At 41.3% G+C, this 24,934-nt stretch overlaps 1 protein-coding gene across 6 annotated transcripts in view; it reads left to right on the forward strand.

The window, feature by feature from the left end:
* jakmip2 (janus kinase and microtubule interacting protein 2) overlaps positions 1-24,934 on the forward strand; it is a 601,961-nt gene that overhangs the window by 111,201 nt on the left and 465,826 nt on the right. Inside the window, exon 1 of one of the 6 annotated variants that reach the window (XM_060935820.1) lies at positions 2,248-2,383. The exons of the other annotated variants lie outside the window; for them this stretch is intronic. The gene's annotated coding sequence lies outside the window, so the exon portion shown is untranslated. Of the gene's footprint in view, positions 1-2,247; positions 2,384-24,934 lie in introns of those variants that run through there. 6 annotated transcript variants of the gene reach the window in all.

The raw sequence follows: 24,934 nt of genomic DNA on the forward strand, positions 1-24,934 counted from the left end.
CTTTAGGTACTATGGGATCCCCAAGGATATCGTGAGTGACTGGGGACCCCAATTTTCATCTAGGTTATGGGCTACTTTCATGAACAAGCTCAGAGTATTGGTGAGTCTGACCTTGGGACACCATTCTCAGTCTAATGGTCAAATTGAATGTGCTTACCAGGATATCAGATGCTTCCTGAGGGTGTTCTGCCTAGAAAACACCAAGGACTGGTCCCAGCTCCTTCCATGGGCAGAATATGCGCAGAAATCCATCACACACACAGTCACTCAGCTCACACCATTTCAATACTTTCTAGGATACCAACCACCATTGTTTCCAGAGGATGGCTCACCTACTCACATCCTGGCAATCGACACCTGGTTCAAGAGGAACGAGCAGGTATGGGAGAGCATTCACCAATGTCTTGAACATGTGGCCACCAGACATAAACAATATGCAGATAAGTACAGAGGTGAAAACTCTGTATACGCTCCAGGGGACAGAGTTTGGGTGTCAACAAGGGATCTACATAACCCCATCACTTGCAGAAAACTCAGTGCCAGGTACATCTGTCCCTTCAGAATCCTTCACCATTACATCACTGGCATTTAGTAGACACTCTTACCCAGAGCAGCCTGGGGAGCAGTTGGGAGTTAGGTGTCTTGTTTAAGGACAATTCAGCCATCACTGCTGGTCCAGGGAATTGAACCAGAGACCTTTTGGTCCCAAAACTGCATCTCTAACCATTAGGACATGGCTTCCTCAGGTCAATGAGGTCTCATACAGACTGGAACTACCACAACACTGCTGTTTATCACTCACATTTCATGTATCATGTCTCAAACCTGCCATTCGAGGGCCATTAGCCGAGAACACACCAGCCAAGGAATATCCAGCACCAGTGGAATTGGAAGGAGGACTGGTCAACCAGGTGCACAAGATACTCAACTCTTACCGTAGACAAGGTAACCTAGAGTATCTGGTAGATTGGGAGGGGTATGGTCCAGAGGACTGCAGCTGGGTACCTGCCAGAGACATTCTAGACCCCATGCTCACTCAAGAATTCCACACGCAGCGTCCTGAGAAACCTGCACGTGGAAAGTGAGGGCGTCCCAGGAGGAATAGCGCTCCCAGAGTGAGCACCTCAGGGGGATTCTGTCAGTGACAGCGAAAGTTCGTGGCAGCCTTCAAACATGGCTGCCATGGACTACAACTCCCAAGCGCCACAGCACCCTCCCTCTCCCGAATAACGATTGGGAGTACACCTGTTACCAATCTCAGTCCCTATATAAGCACACCAAATCGTTCTGTGTCCCCATGCCTGATCATACCAAGCCGTTTGTTGTTTTGGCCTGACCCAGTTGTTTATTACTGACTCTGAGACTGTTGTTTACCTGTGTGACGACTCTCAGTGCTGCTGCTGTGATCGCTTGTAAGCATGGTTGGGGAGCTTGTTACGGCAATACCTGTGCTCTCCCTTAAGGAGGAGCCTTTGGAAAATGGTGGCTGCTCGTGGTCCCGGCACTGCACATCTGCCATTTTGTTTATGTTTTGGTTTGGTTATTTGTAGTGGCTTTGTTTTGTATTTGGTTTTTCTTTCATATAACAACTTTTCACTACATTGTCATATGTTTGCACTGTCTAACACTATTGATTAATTGCCTTACTCACGCCATACATTTACTTTGTAAATATTTCTATTTTCTTTAAGTAAATTAATTAAGATTGTCAGTCTCTGTCCTTGTCCTCCTTCCTTTGTTGCGATTTGTAAATCAGTCATACCAACCTGTGACATCCTGTTTGTACATCGACCGACCCTTGGCATGAACCTAACTCTGATTATTGTCTTACGATTTGGATTTGTTCACCAGTTTGTGACACAACCACTCTCCCATGCAATTGTATCCATAAGTGCCTGCACTCTGACAACTGAGACTGCATCACAAAGCAGTGGGTATATACCCAAAGCTAACATATAACAATGGCTCAATGACTACGTTTACATGCACATCCAAATCGAGCTGCTGTCGGTAATCGAGCTGAAGGTCCCAGCAGGGTGCCAGAGAAATCCAATCCTACATGCACACAACTGAAATCGGGCTATTGTGTGAGATGCATTGTGCACCCGAGCCACAGGTGGCGCAACACGCCCCATCGTGTTGGTACACTTCCGGTTGTCGTCATGAAGAAGAGCTATTCAAGAGTGTAAACAAAGTTATCAGTTCCGTGTTCTCCATTGCGCATTTTTCTCCCGTCCATGAATTTTAATATATTCAACTCCTTAAGCTGAATGAGCATGAAGTCTGTCTCCTCATTGCTCCAGAAGTGCACGTTTCTGCTTGCCTGTGGCAGTGGGGGCGTGGTCAAGCGCCGGTCTGTGACAGGAGGGCAGAGCCAGGCAAGGTGAGTGGCAGAATAACTATACCTGACGGTAATTAACCTGTGTTTGTGTGGCTTCCCAGTAACCGCGCCCTATTTAAGGAGGCAGAGGGAAGAGCTCATCCCGGGACTAGAACACAGCGCGCGTGTGTGTGTTTGTTTTTCTCTCAAGAATAAAAGTAGGCTGTTAAACTGAAAAGTCTGACAATAAAAAGCCTATTAGTACCAGAAGCTTTGTCCTGCCGTCCTCTGTGCTCCACCCACACTTCAGAGAGCTCTACATTGCCATTTTCTCTTCTTCGTTTGTTCCTCCTGACCTCTTCTGCTGCTCGCTACTACTGTTGTCATGCCGACCGAGGCTGTTGTGTTTCCCGCTTGTGGTCTCGTCACTCGTCACTTCCGGAAGTAGCTCGACAACTCGCTCGATAGGGTATACATGCACAAAGTAGCTCGGCAGAAATCGCATAAACTAGGTCGTGTAGCTCGATTCCGAGAAATCAAGTTCGGTTCAATTTCAGCCGAATTAAGGTGTATACATGGCATTTTGAACTTCGATTTCAGTCGAGCAACGGCAGAAATTCGATTCTCTCTATGTGCATGTAAACGTAGTGAATGTTAACCATGTCAAATGATGAGCCAATGGAGACCATGTTTTTAATGGAAGTAGATCATTATCAAGACGAATTCACTTGTAGATTAGCACATAGATGCACCATACAAAACGTAATCTCAGTTGGACTTGCTATCTGACCTTATCTTGGTTCCCTTTGCATGACTATGTCCTAAACCGTGCACGTGACCTTCAAATCTTGTCCGATGTATTCCTTTCAAGTTTCATGCAAATCCACGTAAGCACTCATGAGTTACAGCTGGTTGGGTAAATTATGCTCCTTGTTTGAATTGATTGACATGTGGTGGCCATATTCTTTATAAATGTCAACAGGTTTTTGAGCATTATTAAGGGGCACACTCTACTGAGTAGTTTAACAACAAAGTTGTGAAGATTGGCCAAAAACCCGAGGACTAGTTCACAAAAGTATTTTTTGCATATTATGCAAATTAGAAAAAAAAAACACATCTAAGCTGGGGAAGTGACATGGTTCTTTAGGTCTTTTTTTTTGGGGGGGGGGGATGCAAGGGATTGGTGGAAGAAATAATTTTGTTTGTAGGACTCACAGTTCGTGAGATACTGACCAAAGCATACTTATTGAAAATATACTTATTGGAGGAGTATATAGAGCACCTAGTGCCAACAATGATGTCATTGAACATCTAGATTCACACATCTTGTCCAAAATGGAGGATTTTGGTGCACGGTCCATAATGTTCACTGATGACTTCAATGTTCACCATGTAGACTGGCTAGGAAGCCACAGTACTGATAAAGCAGGACACTAGACTCTCCAGCTTGCTAATAACCATGGTCTTGAACAGAAAGTCAAATCACCAACTAGAAAGGATCAAATCTTATACCTTGTACTTTATTACACATTTAAATTCATATGCTTCCACTTCTGTTTCCGGTTGAAAGTACGTAGTGCGCGAGTTTGCTGCCTCTTCTCTCCAGTGTTTTCTTTCTTTTTCACTTTTTATGTTTTTTTCCAACTGTGCTCCTGATTTCTGGCAATGTGTTGCAATTTCATTTTGTTTCTCTTTTGGTTAATGTCCGACTCTTCTTGCTAGGTTTTTGACACCGGCTTTTTGCAACACCTGTAGCTAACCCATCTGCAAGCCCCCTCTTTTCTTTCCACCTGCTTGACTTCAGCAGTGGTGAGTGAGTTTGCACCACTTACTACGCTGTTGCCTTATTTTATGTGCTGGTTAGTCAAATTGCTTCCCTGCACTGTATTCTGGGTGTGGTACCATTGGTGTTTTGGCTAACGTTTATGAGCGGTGTTAGGCTAAGGTGGCTTTACAGTGTCATAATCCTGATATGCTCAATGGATTTGTTTCAATAAACCAGTATGTTTATCATTGGACTGCGTCTATCCATCTGTTTTTGGATCATGACTGTGGGGTCTGAGTATTGTTTTTTGTGGCCCGGGCTTTCACCCATGTTTTACACCTACTTGCCAGAGGAATGAAAAAGCCTTAGTGCGTGGCACCGCTTGGATTCTGCGGTATTTAATCTGTGCCGTTCTATTGGAATCGCCTACCGCCTTCAGTACATTCACTGGTCTCTGCGCTCTCTTACTGCTTACTATGCTTCGGAGTCTTCAATACCCATCATATGGACATATAATCGGACTGCCAAGGTCTACAAGAATGCTCATGGAATTAATCACGGTTTTCTTCGCTCACTTGAGAAACTGCAATGTTCTGCTGTCTCTGGATTGTCACCTGTGTCTCCTGAGAAGATGGGCCTTCTAAACTCCTGCTCCATCACCAACAAAGCATCACTCATTAATGACCTAATTATCCAAAAGACCCTGGACATACTACTTCTGCTGGTGGAAACATGGCAACAGGCTGAGGACTATCTACATTTAAATATGTCTTCACCGGCTAGATACACCAGTGTTTCCCACACATTGACGAGACTATGGCGGCCCGCCGTAGTCTAATTTGGGCCACCATAGTCTCAGTCCGCGCCCGCCCGCACACACGCATGCACGGCGACACTGGCACACCCGGCCTGACATTGCGTGTGTTGCCTATCTGAGACAGCGTAAGGAGACAACTCTGATAAGCTACATCCTGTCTGCATCTACATGTTAAGGTAAGTTTATACAACTTTATGTAGCCTTTGACACGATTGAGAAGGTGACATTTAGGCTACACTATTGTGCTTTATAGGCATATGGAGAGCGCAGTGATCAGACCCTCCAGGATTTCGCGATGTTGGGATTTGCAACTTCAACGCAAATTCAACCAATCCCCGCGAATTCAGGGCAGTGTTGCAATTATATCCAATCACCGCAACTTTCCCGCAAATTTGACCAATTGTTGGCGTCATCTTGAGGTGACATTGACAAACTACCTTCCACCTTACTTCCTACGTTCAAGAGAAGCAGCATGTGTGCAGTGTTGCCAGATTGGGCGGTTTCCCACCCAATTGGGCGGTTTTAAGTGCATTTTGGCGGGTTTTGAACATATTTTGGGCTGGAAAACATCAGTGGTATCTAGCAACACTGCATGTGCGAGTCAGTGTTTGTATAGGCTTAAATTCTGTTACTGAAAGTGTGTTATGTTTACAGTGAAGGACTGTGTGCACTTTACATTATTTTTTTACTTAATACAAGAAATTAATGGATGCCAACATTTTTGCCAAAATGGTATTTTATTTTCCATTATTTAGGCAGTTTCAGCATCATACTGTGAGATTCTGTTCAAATTGTTTTTTTTCTTCTATGAAGCCTGAGCCATTTTTATTTTATTAGTTTATGATTATTGTTTAATTTAGTCTTCAGGAGAGACTGCCTGCACACAGTACTAGTATTAATAGTTTTTTTTTTTTCTTACATGAAAGCTGAGGCATTTATATTATATTTTAAGGTAACTTCATGTTGTGCTGTGAGGTTCTATGCACTTTAACTTTTGAACCAACAGGTGCATTTGGATAAGTAAAGCCTATTTTTCTGCATTTTTGTAGTCCTGGTAATCTTTTATATTGGTAAAGTTGTTTATAGGACCATTTCTCAGTGTCTTTGTTTTTTTAATCAATAGTTTTTCAGTAATAACTTAATCTTTAACATATCACTCAATTTTAATCACAAAAAGAGAAAATCACAATTTCTCGCAACTTTCACTTCCTCCCGCAATGTAATCGCAACAAAAACCTAAAAAACACCGCAACTTTCATTGCAATTTTTTTGGAAAACCCCCCGCAACATCAGACATTTTAGCCTGCAACAATCACAAAAAAGGCCTGTGAAATCCTGGGGGGACTGATTGATGGATGACGTTAAGCAGGGGTTAAATTGGGCCGGGGCTGTCCGGGGCTGAGCCCCGGCACATAAGCTCGGAGCGGATGGCATATGATCACGCACACATCAAAAGCAACAAACCCTTTTCACGATTTTCAGTTCTGAATAATTAAATATCGTTTTATTAATCAATAAACCCATGACTTTTATGAGATAGATCATAGTTTTCCTGATAAGACGACCTGTCAAAGCTATTTAGAACAAAACTTGCGATCAGAGATTCTGGTTTCTGGAACACTGCGTGGGTTGCCAATTCCGCTTTTTATAAGCGACTTTGGGGTTTCTTTTTTTGTGAGCTCGCTTTAAAAAAAAATCAGAAGTCGTGGTTTGCGGGTTTTTGGGCTTGTGTTTCAGCGTTGTGACTTGTTTATAATTTTCTCCGTACACCGTCTCCCCTTTTACCTGCATACGATCCTAATCCATCAGAGGTGCTTGAACGAACTGTCTGTGCATTTGGCGAGTTCAATTTCCATAGTCCCCAGTTATCGACAGAAATTAGCCAGGGGGAAGGGGGAGATGTCAGTTAAAGTTAGCTACTGAGATTGACCAAAAGTTGAGCCTAACATTGCCTCAAGTTAGCTACCTTTGGCAAACATAAACAAAACACTCGTCTTGTGCTCTAGTCATTATCATATTTTTTATTATTAAAAACAAAATATCAAATAATACTGAAGAGGGGAAAAAATAATACTGATCTAAATATGTTGTGTTTTTATTTTTAGACAGTATGTGTTTAGCAAAACACATACTGTCTAAAAATAAAAACACAACATATTTAGATCAGTATTATTTTTTCCCCTCTTCAGTATTATTTGATATTTTGTTTTTAATAATAAAAAATATGATCATGATTATGTTCACTGTATTGTTAATATTATTAGTGTTTTATTATTTATTGTTAATATTTAATTTAATGTTAATTTATTATTATTTATTGTTAATATTATTAGTGTATTATTAGTGTAATTATTATTGTTATTATTATGTATTCAATTATTTATTTGGCATGTGGTGCTTTTTGTATTGTCTAGAACATACATAAGATGAGCATATTATAGCAGCAAAATAGAAGCACAATCATTTGAATGCAGCAAAACTTTTGCTGCATTCAAATGATTGTGCTTCTATTTTGCTGCTATAATATGCTCATCTTATGTATGTTCTAGACAATACAAAAAGCACCACATGCCAAATAAATAATTGAATACATAATAATAACAATAATAATAAATGCTTCCAATGTTATAGTGTTGTTTGTATTTGGTTGCATTCACTGCATGAATATATTTGATTGACAATTTGACTGACAGTGTTTTGGCATATTTAACATTTATCCTCCAAAATAAATCAACTGTTTTGGTTTAAGATTGTGCAAGCCTTCAAATTTTCTCACTGAACATTTCTCCTTCACATTTTTCACCTGTAGGCATGTGACAAGCTTTAACATGATATTGCTCAACCTACCTCTGTAAAGTCAGCTAACAACTTATTAAAATGCACCAGAATTCAGCAAATAACATGTATGATAATAAAAAACTTCTGGGGGAGGACCCCCAGACCCCCCACTAATCATTTCCTTCAAACCAATGTACAACAACCTGTACAATCTGTTACATTGGCCAACCAATCTACATTCAAACTGCCATAATGTGTAGGGGGGCACTACAAGACACACATAGGCCTACAACACACAGATAAGGTGTATATCTCTGTGCAATATGATATGGTTATCAAATTAGAGGGTTATTTTCCAAAAAGTATATTGGGGCAGGGCGGCGGGGGCAGGGGCGGGTACGAGGAAGAGCCCCCCCACATAACCAATCCCAATTTAACCCCTGACGTTAAGTGTATTGTTTCAGTAAAATTACTTTGTCCATTTCGTACTGGCAAACCTACCTTTTCTGTAAGGCAACAGTAGGCTATTTTGAGGCAATATTAGTTAGCCCTACGTAGTTATCTAATTCATCAAATTAACTTTATCATCCTACCAGAATCAGGTCATTTCCAAATTCACCGGCGAAGTGCTTCCTGCTTGACATTGTATGTGCACAGTCTATCCAAGTGATGGAGACGTGAAGTGACAGCAGTGATAAACTAATCTAGGTCTGCATGTACATGTTAAAAGGGAAAAGTAGTCTATTCTAACAGAGAGCGAACTTTGATGCCACTTTTGAGAATTAGTGCTAGTAGCCTTAACGCGATTTGTTAATGGTGAGACGGAAGACGTTAAATTATTTTTAGCCTTTTCTAATAGGCTACCTTCTAAAGGTGAAGCTATTAGGCCACATAATTAAGGGAATGTAATGTCAGTTACCTACTTAATTAAATTAACTTCTTGACTCGAATTTGATCATTTTCAAATTTACTGATGAGTGTTTCTCCACTAACGTAGGCCTTAATGCAACGCGTTGAATGTCAGGTGACGATGTCAGCCTTATTGTAGACACTACAGCTGTAACAGAAAATCTCCGATCCTTATTAAACTGATGCTAAATTTTTGTTAATTCAGATCATGAGCATTTTGAATTATTTCAAAAAGAGGGATCGAAATTCACCTCAGGATGAAGAGGTAGTGACTGAGGTAGGCCTAACATCAACTGCTTGCTGTCTTTGTCAGGATGTCAAATTGGTATAACACTCCTAGCAAGTGAGTGCGATGAATGGGGGCAGATATACCCATTACTCAGCCACTTAGCAGTGATTGCCCTTGTGCCGGTGTCGAGCATGAATTGTGAAAGAGACTTTTCCACAATAATAATAATAATAATAATAATAATAATAAATTTTATTTAAAGCGCCTTTCAGGGTACTCAAGGACACTTAACAATAAAAGTGTAAAAATAAAATCAAGCAATTATAAACAATTAGAATTAATGAAAAATAAGATGAATAAAACGAAGCAGGACAGGAATATATAACAAGTAAACTATCTCATTTAAACAAAACATAAAACAATGAAATAGCTGGACCATTCTGACACTAAAATAATAAAACCAATTAAAAAAAAGTATCTATTAAAAGGGAAAAGCAAGAGTAAAAAGGTGGGTTTTTAATTGTGCCTTAAAAGAAGAGAGAGAGGTACACTGCCGCAATGAGAGGGGGAGAGAATTCCAGAGTTTAGGCCCAGCTACACTAAAAGCCCTGTCACCCATGGAATGAAGACGAGTAGAGGGGGTGACAAGGAGGTGTGTGTCAGTGGAACGTAGGGTGCGTGTGGGCTGGTATGGGGAGAGGAGATGAGTGAGATAAGGGGGTGCTAGATTATGCTGTGCCTTAAAGACGAGTAGGAGGATTTTGAATTGAATGTGTGACTGAACAGGAAGCCAGTGGAGTTGGTGAAGGACAGGCGTGATGTGTTGCCATGGTCTGGTGTGGGTAAGAAGTCTTGCTGCAGAGTTCTGGATATGTTGTAATCTGTTTATTGATTTGGCTGGAAGACCAGTAAGGAGGGCATTGCAATAGTCCAGTCTTGAGGTTATGAAAGCATGGATGAGAGTTTCTGCAGTGGCAAGGGTGAGAGAAGACCGGAGTTTAGAGATGGTTTTCAGATAGAAAAATGCTGTTTTTGTGACCTGTTTTATGTGGGATTCAAAAAAAAAAGTGATGAGTCAATAATGACACCAAGATTCTTCACTTCAGATGAGATGGTGGTAAAGTAGCCTGGGATGGAGAACTGAGAATGGTTTATCTTTTTAAGGAGGGTGGGAGTGGCAATGAGTATGGCTTCTGTCTTATCATGGTTGAGTTTAAGAAAGTTACAAGTCATCCAATTGCTGATATCATGAAGGCAGGCAGCCAGGTCAGAAAGTGGGAGTGGATGTGAGGGCTTGGTGTGGATGTAAATTTGTGTATCATCAGCATAACTGTGAAAATGAAGATTATGCTGGCGAAGGATATGGCCAAGGGGGAGAGTATAAATAGTGAAGAGCAGGGGGCCTAGGACAGAACCTTGTGGTACACCATGAGCAAGGGGCAAGCTATGGGACCGGAAATCACCGATAGTAACAAACTGTTCCCTACCCGTGAGATATGACCTAAACCAAGAAAGTGCAGTGCTCGTAATACCCAAAAGTGTCTCCAATCGAGTGAGCAGTGTATTATGACAAACCGTGTCAAACGCAGCTGTCAGGTCCAATAATAAAAGAATGCTAAAATGGCCAGAGTCTGCAGCAATAAGTAGGTCATTAACCACTTTGACCAAGGCTGTTTCAGTACTATGCTTCACTCTAAAACCAGACTGAAACTCTTCCCACAAGCCACATGATGTAAGGTGGTCTTGGAGCTGCAGGGCCACTATACGCTCAAGAATCTTAGAAATAAAAGGCAAGTTAGAGATGGGCCGGTAGTTTTTAAAATCATCAAAAGCAGCTCCTGGTTTCTTAAGGACTGGTGTGATGGCAGCAGTTTTCAAGGAGCAAGGGACGATGCCAGAGACAAGAGATGAGTTTATGATGTTGTCAAGGAGAGGGCAAAGAGCAGGCAAACAGGCCTTCACAAGAGGGGTGGGCATGGGATCCAGGAGACAGGTGGTGGGCCTAGCCTTGGTGACTAGGTCGTGAATTGTAGTGTCATCAACAGGGGAGAAAGATGAGAGTGACATGGCAGGTGTGGTCAGAGATGGAATGTCACACTGGGTAGTTGGTAATGACTGGAGTTTCTTGTAGATGGTGCAAATTTTGTTGTCAAAAAAGTCCAGAAACTCACAGCAAAGATCAGTTGTGGGGGTAAGCAGGAAGGGTTTGGATGGCTGGACAAGTTTGTTAATTATTGAAAATAGAGCTCTGGGGTTATTGTGACCACTGGTGATGACTGAGGAATAGTACAATGATTTAGCATCGTTTAATGACTGTTTGTAGGATAAAATGTGCTCTTTATAATCCTGTGCATGCACAGTCAGTCCAGTCCTCTTGCTAAGCCGCTCAAGCTGTCTACCGGCTGCTTTCATCTTTCTTAGCTCAGGTGTGTACCAGGGAGCAGATCGTGTGAAGGAGACAGTGCGGGTTTTTAAGGGAGCAAGTTGATGCAGTGCTTCAGAGAGATGGAAGTTGTAAATCAGCAATGGGTCATCCAAGTGGGAGCTATAAGACTCTGACATAAGCCGTGTTTGTAATAAACTAGTGAGCTCAGCAGTGTTTGTGTTTTATGTTTCTGTATGTAATGGAGCGCTTTGAGCGCATACGAGACTGAGGCTCAGGGATAGCAAAACCAAAAAGAACAGCTGTGTGGTCAGAGATGGCAAGGTCTTTAGATGACATATCAGATGGGGCTTTTCCCCTAGTGCATACAAGATCCAGTGTGTGACCTTTCCCGTGTGTGGGAAAATTTACATGCTGATCCAAGTCAAAACAATTTAAAACATTCAAGAACTGGCTTGAGAAATTACAGTGGTTAGAATCAACATGTATATTAAAATCCCCTAAAACTAGGATAGATGAGTACTTAGGGCAGACAGAGGAAAGAAGATCAGAAAATTCAGAAATAAAAACAGTTGACGCTTTCGGGGGCCTATATACAAGTAAAATAAGTAGTGGTTGGCTACCATTAAAACTAAGAGCAAGACTTTCAAAAGATGTAAAATCCTTTAAAGTCACATATACAGGCTTAAAGCAAGAACGATAAAGCACAGCCAATCCACCCCCACGACCTGATAGCCAGGGCTTGTCAATAAATGTATAACCAGCAGGCACAGCTTCATTTAGTGCTATAAAGTCATTAGGAGCTTGCCACGTTTCCGTTAGACACAGAAAGTCCAAGTTCAAATCTATGATAACATCATTAATAAAAGGTCCTTTGTTGTTTAACGATCTCACATTTAAAAGAGCAAAAGATGAAAAAGTTTGGTTGCAATTTTGAGAAGGCAAGGTGTACTTCACAGTGCGCAAATTGTTCACGTCAGCTGGTCGGTCTGCAGTAGGCCTACGAGCAGGCGAGTATTTGCGGCGCAAACTCCAGAGGGAGTCGATGTCATTGGGGTGGCTATAGCAGGCAAAGTTCCTCCTAGAGCCTCTGTGGGTGTATTTTGGATGACGAATAATACCAAGGTGTTGGTGCATTTTGAGGTCGTCAGGAAATCTATGTGTTCTTTCGCAAGCTGTGTAAGAACACCACCGAGTATTTTAGGGCCATGACCATTGGCGAGGAACCCCACTTTACGCACAGATGTAGAGAGGGTTGAGATGACAACAGCCAGTGGACAAGCCAGAGCAAAATGACAGCCAGTCGCATGAAGACCCAAGAGAGGGCTCGCACAGCCAGTTTGGTGCGTTAGCCAACAGGAGAAGCCACTGTCATGCACAAGCAAGAGACTCACCCACTAAGCAGTAAGCAAGTAACTTACCAAGCAGGCCCAGTAGAATACCCCAGAGAGGGCTCGCACCGACACGGCGCAGGCAGGCATTATACCAGCAGACCAACCCTCGGTGGCAGCCAGGGCAGAGGCTGCTAACAGAAAGTCCATAAAGCGATTCAGGCCAACCCTGACCCAAGGCAGATAATCCAGGGCAGGGGCAGATGTCAGGTATGCACAGCGTTGCAGTCCACCAGCATATCAGGTACACTCCGTATTTTTTGCAGGACAGTTTTCCAATAGTCGGCTAAAATATCCAGAGGTAGCAGAGGGATAGTTCCATGACAGTTCACTCAAAATAAACACCAAGCGTTTACTCCGGTACACCCCAGGTGAAACACTCAAGTTGCGGTAATCAGCGGCAGGAAGCTAGGTCAGGTGGAAAGTTTTAGGTCCAATGTAATACGTTAACGCAAAAAGTAAATCCGAGATGTAAAATAAATAAATAATCTAACTAGTAGGCCTACAGACGACTAGACTAAGCTGACAATAAATCTATAGGCAATAGCGAACATAAACGCAATTTCACACAATTCCAGGGAGCAGCGGCAGCCAAGCGCGCCAGCGTTCACTCACAACCGGAAGTACAATTAGTGCTAACTTGTTTTCTTGTCACACCAGGGTAAGGACATCTGCAGTGATGTGAATTTCAATTTACATTTACCCATTGTTTTTATGCTCAAATCCCACCTAAGTTCAATCTCACTTTCACTTAATTAAATATTTCAGAGTGAGCTCTACAATCACATGACTCATTGTAGTAACAAGTTGTTTGCCATTTTAGGTCAAAACAGACCTTCGTAACAGACTGCAAGGAGAGCACCTGGCCGCCTGCTTGAGGATTTCCATTAATGGGACACAACCAGAAGATATAAATTATAGACTGGTACCAAAATTCAAAAAAAGTGCTTATTTAAGGAGTTAAAGGCATTTTTGAGACAAAGTCGGCAAACAGTCTTATTTTGTCAATTTGGGTGTGCCGAATTCAAATCTGCAATATGCCGAGCTCTATCTGACCTCTGTTGACCTCTAGAGGTCATTGAACTTTGGGCCTGTAAACATCTCAGCTGAACCCAGTTTCTCAGCTTTCTAAGGAATGAAATGTACTAAAATGATTAATGAAGTTAGCAAATGGCCTTGTTTGTTAAATGTTTGGGTGCTGAATTCATTTTTCATCTGTAAAACGACATATGACCTCTGATAACCTCAAGGTCATTAAACTTGGCCTATAGGCCTATGTATTTAACGGCATTTTTAAACTGACTTTACTCCCCCAAAAAGAATATGAACAGACAAAAAACAAATAGAAAGGAACAAATACAACATTAAATGCCAGTCCATGTACATGTGACGTACTTTTCACAATGAGAATGCCTAGGCGATCACCTTACATAACATTGCATTACATTTAGCGGTTATTGTTTATACAAAGCTACTGAAAAAAGGACAGATTCAGCAGCATACAAAATGTTTGGGTATACAGGTTAATCAGGGTTAGTATATATGAGAGTTTTTTTCTTTGTTTGTTTTTTTTATAAAGGCTTTACCCCGTTTAAAACAAAACAAACGACAAAGAAAAAAACTCTCATATATACTAACCCTGATTAACCTGTATACCCTGTATGCCCCCACATTTCATATGCTGCTGAATCTGTCCTTTTTTCAGTAGCTTTGTATAAACAATAACCGCTAAATGTAATGCAATGTTATGTAAGGTGATCGCCTAGGCATTCTCATTGTGAAAAGTAAGTCACATGTACATGGACTGGCATTTAATGTTGTATTTGTTCCTTTCTATTTGTTTTTTGTCTGTTCATATTCTTTTTGGGGGAGTAAAGTCAATTTAAAAATGCCGTTAAATGCATAGGCCTATAGGCCAAGTTTAATGACCTTGAGGTTATCAGAGGTCATATGTCGTTTTACAAATGAAAAATGAATTCAGCACCCAAACATTTAACAAACAAGGCCATTTGCTAACTTCATTAATCATTTTAGTACATTTCATTCCTTAGAAAGCTGAGAAACTGGGTTCAGCCTAGACGTTTACAGGCCCAAAGTTCAATGACCTCTAGAGGTCAACAGAGGTCAGATAGAGCTCGGCATATTGCAGATTTGAATTCGGCACACCCAAATTGACAAAATAAGACTGTTTGCCGACTTTGTCTCAAAAATGCCTTTGGGTGTCACAATTCTGGATTTTGGTACCAGTCTATTATGAAAGGGCACTCAAACTCTTTTTCTCAAAGCCAAGAAAAATCAAATGCACAAGTGCAGGGTGTGGTCTTTGTAAATAGGGCAGGCATTTGTCAGGGTCACTTTTGACATACAGCAGAGCTAGAAGTCCTTGTTTTGTAGGACTTTTTGTAGGAGTTCAGGGTGTGAAGTATTGTAGGATTTTTGGCTTGGTTTGGTTGCTATCTGTAATATGTTCTTCTTGTAGGACTGCCCTCTGTAGCAACATGCTAAAATAAAATACAAGGTGCATAACCAATACCAACGAATTTGTTCTTTGTCTTAGTTTAGTAGTATTAGTAGGCTAAACAACCCCCGCGCACCCCTGCAATTCAACCGGACACTCGCGCCATGCGCTAAACAACCCCCCGCGCACCCCTGCAATTCAAATGGACACGCATGCTCTCCCCCCCCCCCCCCCCCCCATGGGCTGCCCCCATAGTCTCCAAAATTTCTGTGGGAAACACTGTACACATATATATCAAAGCCATGTCTCACAGGGAAAGGTGGAGGTCTAGCTGCAGTTTTCTGATATGGTTTAAAATTTAGAGACTGTTTTTCATGATGATACATCCTGTGAATATCTGGCTCTGAAAACATCCACTCCCACACCAATGTTGCTGCTCTTAATCTATCGACCTCCCAAATCATCACCATCTCTTTTTCTATATGAACTGCTAACTGTAGCCTCATCTGTCTGTACTGCTATCATTCTTCTGGGTGACTTTAATATTCATGTTGACACTAGTTGCTCCCTTAAGCCTCACTCACAACCTGCCATACGTGCTACTATGGGCGGTCTACGGTTAAAAAAAAAAAAAATTGGTAAAACCGTGCTTGAGACTTGTGCGACACTTGAGTGTGTTCAGCGCCGTAGAAGGTCACAGACTGCCCGTGGAGACTTTTGTTCCTGCACATGCAAATTCTATGGGTCTTGCGACAAATCAAGAATGCATACACTACATATGGGACCCGTAGTCCTTTTGTACACCTGAACCAAGTCAGCAGCATGGCTAGTAGGGGCTTTTTGCGGTGACAGTAAGACACATGAGTGACGCACAGTCATTGTATGAGTGACGTGCCTCAGAAGTACTACACAAGTATTTCACACTTGCTATTTGTGCAGTGTGTAAGACAGAAGTACATCTCACTTTCGACCCCGATGTGGTGTGCATGCCATGCACGCAATCTGCACGCAGCGCACGCGACCTGCATGCGACACAAGGGGCAAGACTCTGGATATATATATATTGGGGAGGAACCAAGGAACTGATTGTGTAGCATTGTAGAAAGGAAGAAGACCACCTCATTTGCTGTTTTTATTTGAGTATATGTTAATTTACCATGCAAACGTCAAATAATAAAACATGAGTATAAAGGAATAACACATTTTATTACACTGTAAAAAATCCCAACTAAATAGCTCAACAGTTTGAGCACTGAAACACACTTTGACTCTGAGCTACTGTCCTGCTCCTACTCCTGCTGAGTGGTGTGACAGGGTGTCGGGATGTCCTTGTCCTTATCACTGAGCATGGCACAATGGCCTGACAGCGATGATGGGATTACAGTGTCCTCACTTCTGGGCGTTGTTAACTGAAACACACATGAAAATCAGCATATATAATATTAATTACATAAGCATATAGATACTGAAATGAATGTTTAAAGCATGTGTATTTACCTGTGAAAATACCTCTGGCAGGGTGCTGTGCCTTCTGCTGGCTTGAAGGCATACTCCTTCCTGTCCATGCAGGGCTCGCCAGTGCTGCTACCATCATCATCAAATTCTTCCTCTTCCTCCCCCTCTGCTGTTTCAGGCTGGGTTATTTCACTTTTGCTCACTTCTTCTTGGGTCCCATTTTCTAAACTTTAAACTGAAGATTTTTAAAATTTTCCCACAAAATATCCAATATTCTTCAGTTGAAAAACAGATGCAGAATGCTGCAGACACGCTGATTTTATACCCACTGAACACGCACTGATCATGTGCGTCAGATATACGCTTTCTACGGGCTAACGGCGCAATTTTTCCCACGCCTCCAGGAAGTCAGGTGTGCAACCTGTACTTGACAAGTACTTAACCCGTACGTCTCCCCCAAACTTTCCCCCAGGTTCACCGCGACCTTGCGGCACGGCTGTGAGCTACCAAACCATATGACCCGTGCGTGTCCACAATACTTACGGCGAGTTGTGAGTGAGGCTTTACTGATGAGCTCTTGACGGTCTTTGAATGTTTTAGTTTAACTCAACATGTTGACTTTCCTGCACTTAATCATGGCCATATTGCTTTGCTCTACTGCAGTGGCGGCTGGTAGTCTTTCAAACAGGGGAGGCTGGTCGGTTATGATATTTCCAGATTTTAAAAGAAAAAAACACATTTTGCCCATACTCTTGCCTCTGATCTGGCTGATTGTTGGCAGGGTCACAAACTGTGAAATAACAGGTTCTTTTGGCCCATTAGCCTACTGTCCAATATACATGATGGTGGTGTTGGGGGGGTATGTTTTAACATTTTATATTTTAAAATTGTGGCATGTTGTTTAAAAATTGATCATTATTGAAAGCAGCTCTTTGTCAGGAACCTCAGCAGTAACAGCAGAGTGTTCTGGAATAGGCACAAGCACTGACCTTGGGGAGCCAAACATAGAGCTGGGTGCCACACATTTCATTCAATGACACTTTCCCTATATTTTACTTATTTTGACTGAGAAATGTTTTATTGACAATTTTGATAACCCTTCACTTTTAATCCAGGTCTGTAGTGTGAAATGTTCTCGGCTGTGTTTTTATTTAAAAATGTTTTCCAAATTGTAGCTGTGTTTAATTCATATCCAGAAAAATATATATTCCAATATAATATACTCAGCATAAACATTTTAAATAGATTCTATATTTTTGGTCCATCCATGACATATTACTAAAGTAGCCTATTTACTGTTGTTGATGTGGGTCACTTGCTGTTAGCCAATTCACTTTCTCATACCAGGAGAGCTGAAAGGAACGAGTATTATTCCCTACCTTTTTCACCAAGTCAATTTGAGGCGTTGGTCTACCCTGCGCTTTAATTTTAATTTTTTCCTCGAAAGGAAGACTGGCAAATGGCTTCGCCAAAATTAAATCAGCAATGCTTGGCATCCGTGCGCAGCTTTCTTGCTAGCTGACTAGCCCCCTCAAGTTCAGTCACTCAAATAAACGAAATTTCTGGAACTAAGATATCAAACTTGACAACACTATATTTACACTTTGTTTACAATGAAAATATATACAAACTAAAAAAGCTGGTAGAAACCGTATGTAATGAATGAAATCGAAATGTAAGCTGATCTCTTACAATACACCACAGCACTTGCGAATCCGCATGGGACTGAACTGAAATTCACCAGCTGCCTGTCTATATTTGAAACGAGCTGTCAGTCAAAGAAAATATCCGGCCGCTTTCACCAATCACCAGTCTCCTCGCGGAAACTGCCATGTCCCTCCCACTGTGAGGCTCGGAGTCCGTGGGCGGGCATTTTCGCAGTATTTGTCCAATAACTATCTTGCATTTTGATATTGAAAAGTGCATAGCTCCCAAATGCCACTAAAGTCCACTGAGGCTGGGCTGCATCGCGCTGTCACGAGGGGGAAAAACTCACGCACACATTAGGTGAACTGGGGAAAGTTATAACGGAATGATTTCGCACTGTAGTGGGTTGAGCACATATATTTCTATGATTCTGGATGTGAAATAGCAATGTTATAAGGTCGGCTATAACATAAGCCTAGCGCAATTCATCCTACACGATGTTCGTCATTTTTAGAGGAGGCTGAGCCTCCCTCATTGTCTTAGAGCAATCGCCCGTGCTCTACTGGTATAAAAATTGTATCTGTATCGGGTTCTGATGTAGGTTTTACTGACCACAAGTTGATTGAGTGTTGTCTCAGTGTGTTCTCTCCTAAACTTCCTCTGCGTTCTACTGTCTCTTTATGTAATCTTTCTTCTATTGATATGCATTCTTTCTCTGTCTCTCTTCTCTCTTCTTCTTTTTGTAAATTTGCTGAGGTATCCTCCCCTGATGACATGGTTTCTATTTACAATAATACTATATCTAACACGTTTAACACTTTTGCTCCTCTTAAAACTAGACAAATCTCCGCAAATCGTGCCTCTCCTTGGTTCACCTTTGAGCTCAGAGCCATGAAGGCCAAAGGAAGGCAGCTAGAGTGCCTTTATAAGAAAACTGGCCTTACTATTTAATTTTTCACTCTTCTCTGAACACAGTGCAAAGTACAAGGATGCTCTTAATGCTGCCCGATCCTCCTACTACGCCAACATCATTAAGAGTGGCAACTATAGACCCAAAACTGCTTAACACAATAAATAAACTTCTTCAGCCCCCTTCCTCAACCACTCCCAGCTCCCCTGCTCAGTGTCAGGCTTTTTTGGATTTCTTCAAGGATAAAATTGACAGTATTTACCAACACTTCCATTCTGAAATTCATTCTTCTGTCTCGCAAGTAGCTTCTTCTCATAAAGCTGACTGCTGTCTCTCTGCTTTCACCCCTGTCGATTCTTCTAAAGTATCGGAAATAATTACTAAGTCCTCCTCCTTCTCCTCCTCATGTCTGTTGGACCCTGCACCCGCTGCACTTCTTAAATCCTGTGTATCTGCTATCTCCCCTTATATTGCTCATATGATTAATCAGTGTTTTGCTTTAGGCACTGTCCCCACCTCCCTCAAAATTGCTTCAATTACACCAATTCTAAAGAAATCTGGTCTAGATCATCTTTCACTGTCCAATTACAGACCCATCTCCAATCTCCCTTTCCTAGCTAAAGTAATGGAGAGAGTTGTAGCCTCTCAACGTCATACTTTCCTTGTCCATAATGACCTCTATGAACCCTTTCAGTCAGGCTTTCGCAATTTGCATAGCACTGAATCTGTTCTCTTAAGTTGTTAACCTCCTGCTCTCAACCGATGCTGGTCATCTCAATGTCCTTGTCCTTTTGGACCTCACAGCTGCCTTTGACACTGTACATCATAAGATACTTGTTTCCAGACTATCTTCTTTTGGTATTACTGGCTTAGCTCTAGCCTGGTTTCAGTCATACAGTATCTAGCAAACAGGCAACAGTTCATCTCTGTTAGTGTTCATAAATCATCCACTGTTACCATAGCTCAAGGTGTGCCTCAGGGTTCTGTCTTTGGTCCCCTTCTTTTTATATTATATGTTTCTCCTATAGGCCAAATTATTCGCAACCATGGCCTTAACTTTCATTGCTATGCTGATGACATTCAAATCTACATCACTATCACCCCTTCTATTGCGTCTATTCAATCATGGAATAGACCTGACCTCAATCATGGATAATCCCTCTCACCCCCTACATGAGGCTGTGGGGGCTTTAAGCAGCTCTTTTAGTAGTAGACTGCTATACCCACGGTGTAAGAAGGAGAGATACTGCAGGTCATTCATACCTACTGCTATCAGACTGTATAACACCCACAACTTGTAACGTAGCACCAATAACCTGTTTGTCGCTATATTTGCACTACTTCACCACTACTCATCTCTCATCGATGCAATTATGTGCAATAATATACGCCTTAAACTATTTTTATGCATATATATATATATATATATATATATATCACGGGCGATTGCTCTAAGACAATGAGGGAGGCTCAGCCTCCTCTAAAAATGACGAACATTGTGTAGGATAAATTGCGCTAGGCTTATGTTATAGCCGACCTTATAACATTGCTATTTCAGATCCAGAATCATAGAAATATATGTGCTCAACCCAACTACAGTGCGAAATCATTCCGTTATAACTTTCCCCAGTTCGCCTAATGTGTGCGTGAGTTTTTCCCCCTCGTGACAACGCGATGCAGCCCAGCCTCAGTGGACTTCAGTGGCATTTGGGAGCTATGCGCTTTTCAATCTCAAAATGCAAGACGATTATTGGACAAATACTGCGAAAACGCCCGCCCACGGAGTCCCATGGACTCCCAGCCTCAGTGGACTTCAGTGGCATTTGGGAGCTATGCGCTTTTCAATATCAAAATGCAAGACGGTTATTGGACAAATACTGCGAAAACGCCCGCCCCACGGACTCCCAGCCTCACAGTGGGAGGGACATGGCAAAGCTTTCCGCGAGGAGACTGGTGATTGGTGAAAGTGGCCGGATATTTTCTTTGATTGACAGCTCGTTTCAAATATAGACAGGCAACGGTGAATTTCAGTTCAGTCCCATGCGGATTCGCAAGTGCTGTGGTGTATTGTAAGCGATCAGCTTACATTTCGATTTCATTCATTACATATGGTTTCTACCAGCTTTTTTAGTTTGTATATATTTTCATTGTAAATAAAGTGTAAATATAGTGTTGTCAAGTTTGCTATCTTAGTTCCAGAAATTGTTTATTTGAGTGACTGAACTTGAACTTGAGGGGGCTAGTCAGCTAGCAAGAAAGCTGCGCACGGATGCCAAGCATTGCTGATTTAATTTTGGCGAAGCCATTTGCCAGTCTTCCTTTCGAGGAAAAAATTAAAATTAAAGAGCAGGGTAGACCAACGCCTCAAATTGACTTGGTGAAAAAGGTAGGGAATAATACTCGTTCCTTTCAGCTCTCCTGGTACAAGAAAGTGAATTGGCTAACAGCAAGTGACCCACATCAACAACAGTAAATAGGCTACTTTAGTAATATGTCATGGATGGACCAAAAATATAGAATCTATTTAAAATGTTTATGCTGAGTATATTATATTGGAATATATATTTTTCTGGATATGAATTAAACACAGCTACAATTTGGAAAACATTTTTAAATAAAACACAGCCGAGAACATTTCACACTACAGACCTGGATTAAAAGTGAAGGGTTATCAAAATTGTCAATAAAACATTTCTCAGTCAAAATAAGTAAAATATAGGGAAAGTGTCATTGAATGAAATGTGTGGCACCCAGCTCTATGTTTGGCTCCCCAAGGTCAGTGCTTGTGCCTATTCCAGAACACTCTGCTGTTACTGCTGAGGTTCCTGACAAAGAGCTGCTTTCAATAATGATCAATTTTTAAACAACATGCCACAATTTTAAAATATAAAATGTTAAAATATACCCCCCCAACACCACCATCATGTATATTGGACAGTAGGCTAATGGGCCAAAAGAACCTGTTATTTCACAGTCTGTGACCCTGCCAACAATCAGCCAGATCAGAGGCAAGAGTATGGGCAAAATTGATGTTTTTTCTTTTTTCTTTTAAAATCTGGAAATATCGTAACCGACCAGCCTCCCCTGTTTGAAAGACTACCAGCCGCCACTGATATATATATTGTGTGTGTGTATATACAGAGTCTACCTGTAATGTGCAATTTTTCTGAGCCTCTCAATAAGGCAATTTTTCTATACTTTTTCATGGTAGATAATGCAAATATCCCTCTGTATTTAATCCTTCGTTTGTCTAATTTTTATTTCAGTTTTATTTGTGATCTGTTTGACATTTTCCTGCTACTTTAACACATGAATTTCCCCGATGTGGGATGAATAAAGTGAATCTAATCTAATCTATTCAGCTGCTAAGGACTTGCATCGCTGACCTCAAGCAATGGCTGCATAAGAACTGCCTTAAACTTTATGCTATCAAAACAGGAGTTCTATTAGTAGGTACCAAAACACAGGTTTTGAACTTCTTCGATTTCACTATTGACATTGATGGCATGTCTGTAAGTCCTTCCCAAGTTATAAAAAACCTTGGAGTTCTCTTTGAGTCCACCCTTATGTTTGAACCCCATTTTAAACTTATCACCAAAAATGCATTTTTTCACCTCTGCAATATTACATGTCTCCATCTCTTCTCTCTGAAACTGATGCCAAAATGTTGGTCAATGCATTTAACCTTTCTCATCTTGACTACTGCAATTCTCTCTTTTATGGTCTCCCTGCCACATTGCTCAACCGCGTGCAGTACATCCAAAACTCAGCAGCTAGAGTCCTCACAATCACCAAGTGCATTGCTCACATCACTCCTGTTCTACAGCAGCTGCATTGGCTGCCAGTTATCTGTCAGATTATATACAAAATCCTGCTACTAACTTATAAAGCTCTTCATGGTTTCGCCCCTTCCTATCTCTGTGAGCTAATTCATTTGTACTGTCCCTCTCGCTCCCTCAGATCTTCTGTCTCTGGACTTCTGACTGTCCCATGTTTTAAACTGGCATCTATAGGTGGCAGATCATTCAGTGTTGCTGCTCCTAAACTCTGGAATTCACTACCACAATCACTTCGTGACTGTTCTACTCTCTCTTCCTTCACAGCTAACCTAAAAACGTTCCTCTTTACCTCACACTACTCTTCTTTTTTTTTTTGGTGTAACTCTTGTGGAAAGTGACCTTGGGTTTGTGAAAGGCACTATATAAATTGAACTTTATTATTATTATTATTATTATTATTATTATTATTATTATTATTATTATTATACTAACTGACCTGCTTGTCTCTACCACCACCTTTGCCAACATAGGTACATCAGACCACCCTCCAGTGTTCATCACTCTAGATATCCCTGTATTTAGTGACAGGCCATGTAAGAGAAAGGTCTGGCTTTATGACAAAGCTGATTTCTGGGAAATGAGAGGTTACATCTCCTCTACCAACTGGACTCAAGTTTTCAGTGAGAATGGTCCAGATAAGGCATGTACAATCCTTACAAAGGTAATTTGTGATGATATAGACCAGGACATTCCAAGCAAAACAGTGATCTGGAAAACAGGTGACAAAGTCTGGTTTAACGACAAGTGCAGAACAGCTGCAAGGAAAAAAATGCAAGTTATTCAAACAACTTAAAAAAAGTACAACATCTAACAAAGAGAAATTTGCCAAAGCTAGAAGCATATACAACAAAGTTAAAAAGGAAGCCAAAAAAGCTTACATCATCAAGCTAAAAGAAGATCTAACCAACAATAATCTCAGTAGTAAGAAATGGTGGAGGATCATCAACTCGTTTACTGGAAGAGCAGCTCATTCTGATATACCAGTCATTGTCCACGAGGATAGGACTCATATCACTGCAAGTGAAAAAAGCTGGAGTCTTCTGCAAAGCTTTTTCTGAGAAATGTCACCTTCCAGATGCAGAAGCAGATGCTCCAAATTTTGAACTGTACACAACTTCCTCCATTGATGACATCATCTTCAAGCCCAAGACCATTAAAGGGCTGCTAAGAGAACTTTCCCCAGACAAAGCAGTTGGCCCCGATCAAATTCCAGCACATGTACTCAAAGAATGCAGCGCTGAACTTGCAAGTCCCCTCAGTCATCTCTTTCATCTATGCCTCTCACAAGGAGTATTCCCCAATGAATGGAAACGAGCAACAGTTATACCTACTGGTATACATAAGAGGGACTCCAAAGCTAAGCCTGCAAACTGTTGACCAATATCGTTACTAAGTATCATCAGCAAAGTAATCAAAGCTACAGTGAACAATCACTTGCAGAAGTACCTGCTCCAGAACAAATTGATTTCCAGCAGTTTGGCTTTTGACCTGGCTACAATACAGCAGATTTGCTAACCACCCTGTCCCAGAAATGGTGCAACACACTGGACAAAGGACAAGAAGTGTGTGTCATTACACTAGACATCAAAGGAGCATTTGACAAGGTATGGCACAAAGGGCTCCTGGCCAAACTCGGCTCTAAGGATGTTTTCAGAAAGCTATACACCTGGTTAAAGAATTGTCTCAATGATGGATCAATTGTTGTAGTCTTATCAGGCCAGGCCTCAAGAGATTCCTCCATCAATGCTTCTGTGCCCCAAGGATCAATCTTAGGGTCACTTCTATTCTCAATATTTATTGATTACTGATATGTGTAATAATGAAGTTTATCTTTATGCAAATTATGTCACTACTATCAATACAAATTGATTTACACCAATACTATCACAAAAGGACAGATCTGCTGTTGAACTCAGCCTCAGTAAAGATCTTGAAAGAATACAGTACTGGGCTGATGGCAGGAAAGTCACATTTGAACCATCAAAGTGCAAAGCAATTATGACATCAAGGAAGTGAGTACCATCTAGGTTCTC

Source organism: Neoarius graeffei, chromosome 12 (genome assembly GCF_027579695.1).
Source record: "Neoarius graeffei isolate fNeoGra1 chromosome 12, fNeoGra1.pri, whole genome shotgun sequence".
NCBI classification, from domain to species: domain Eukaryota; kingdom Metazoa; phylum Chordata; class Actinopteri; order Siluriformes; family Ariidae; genus Neoarius; species Neoarius graeffei.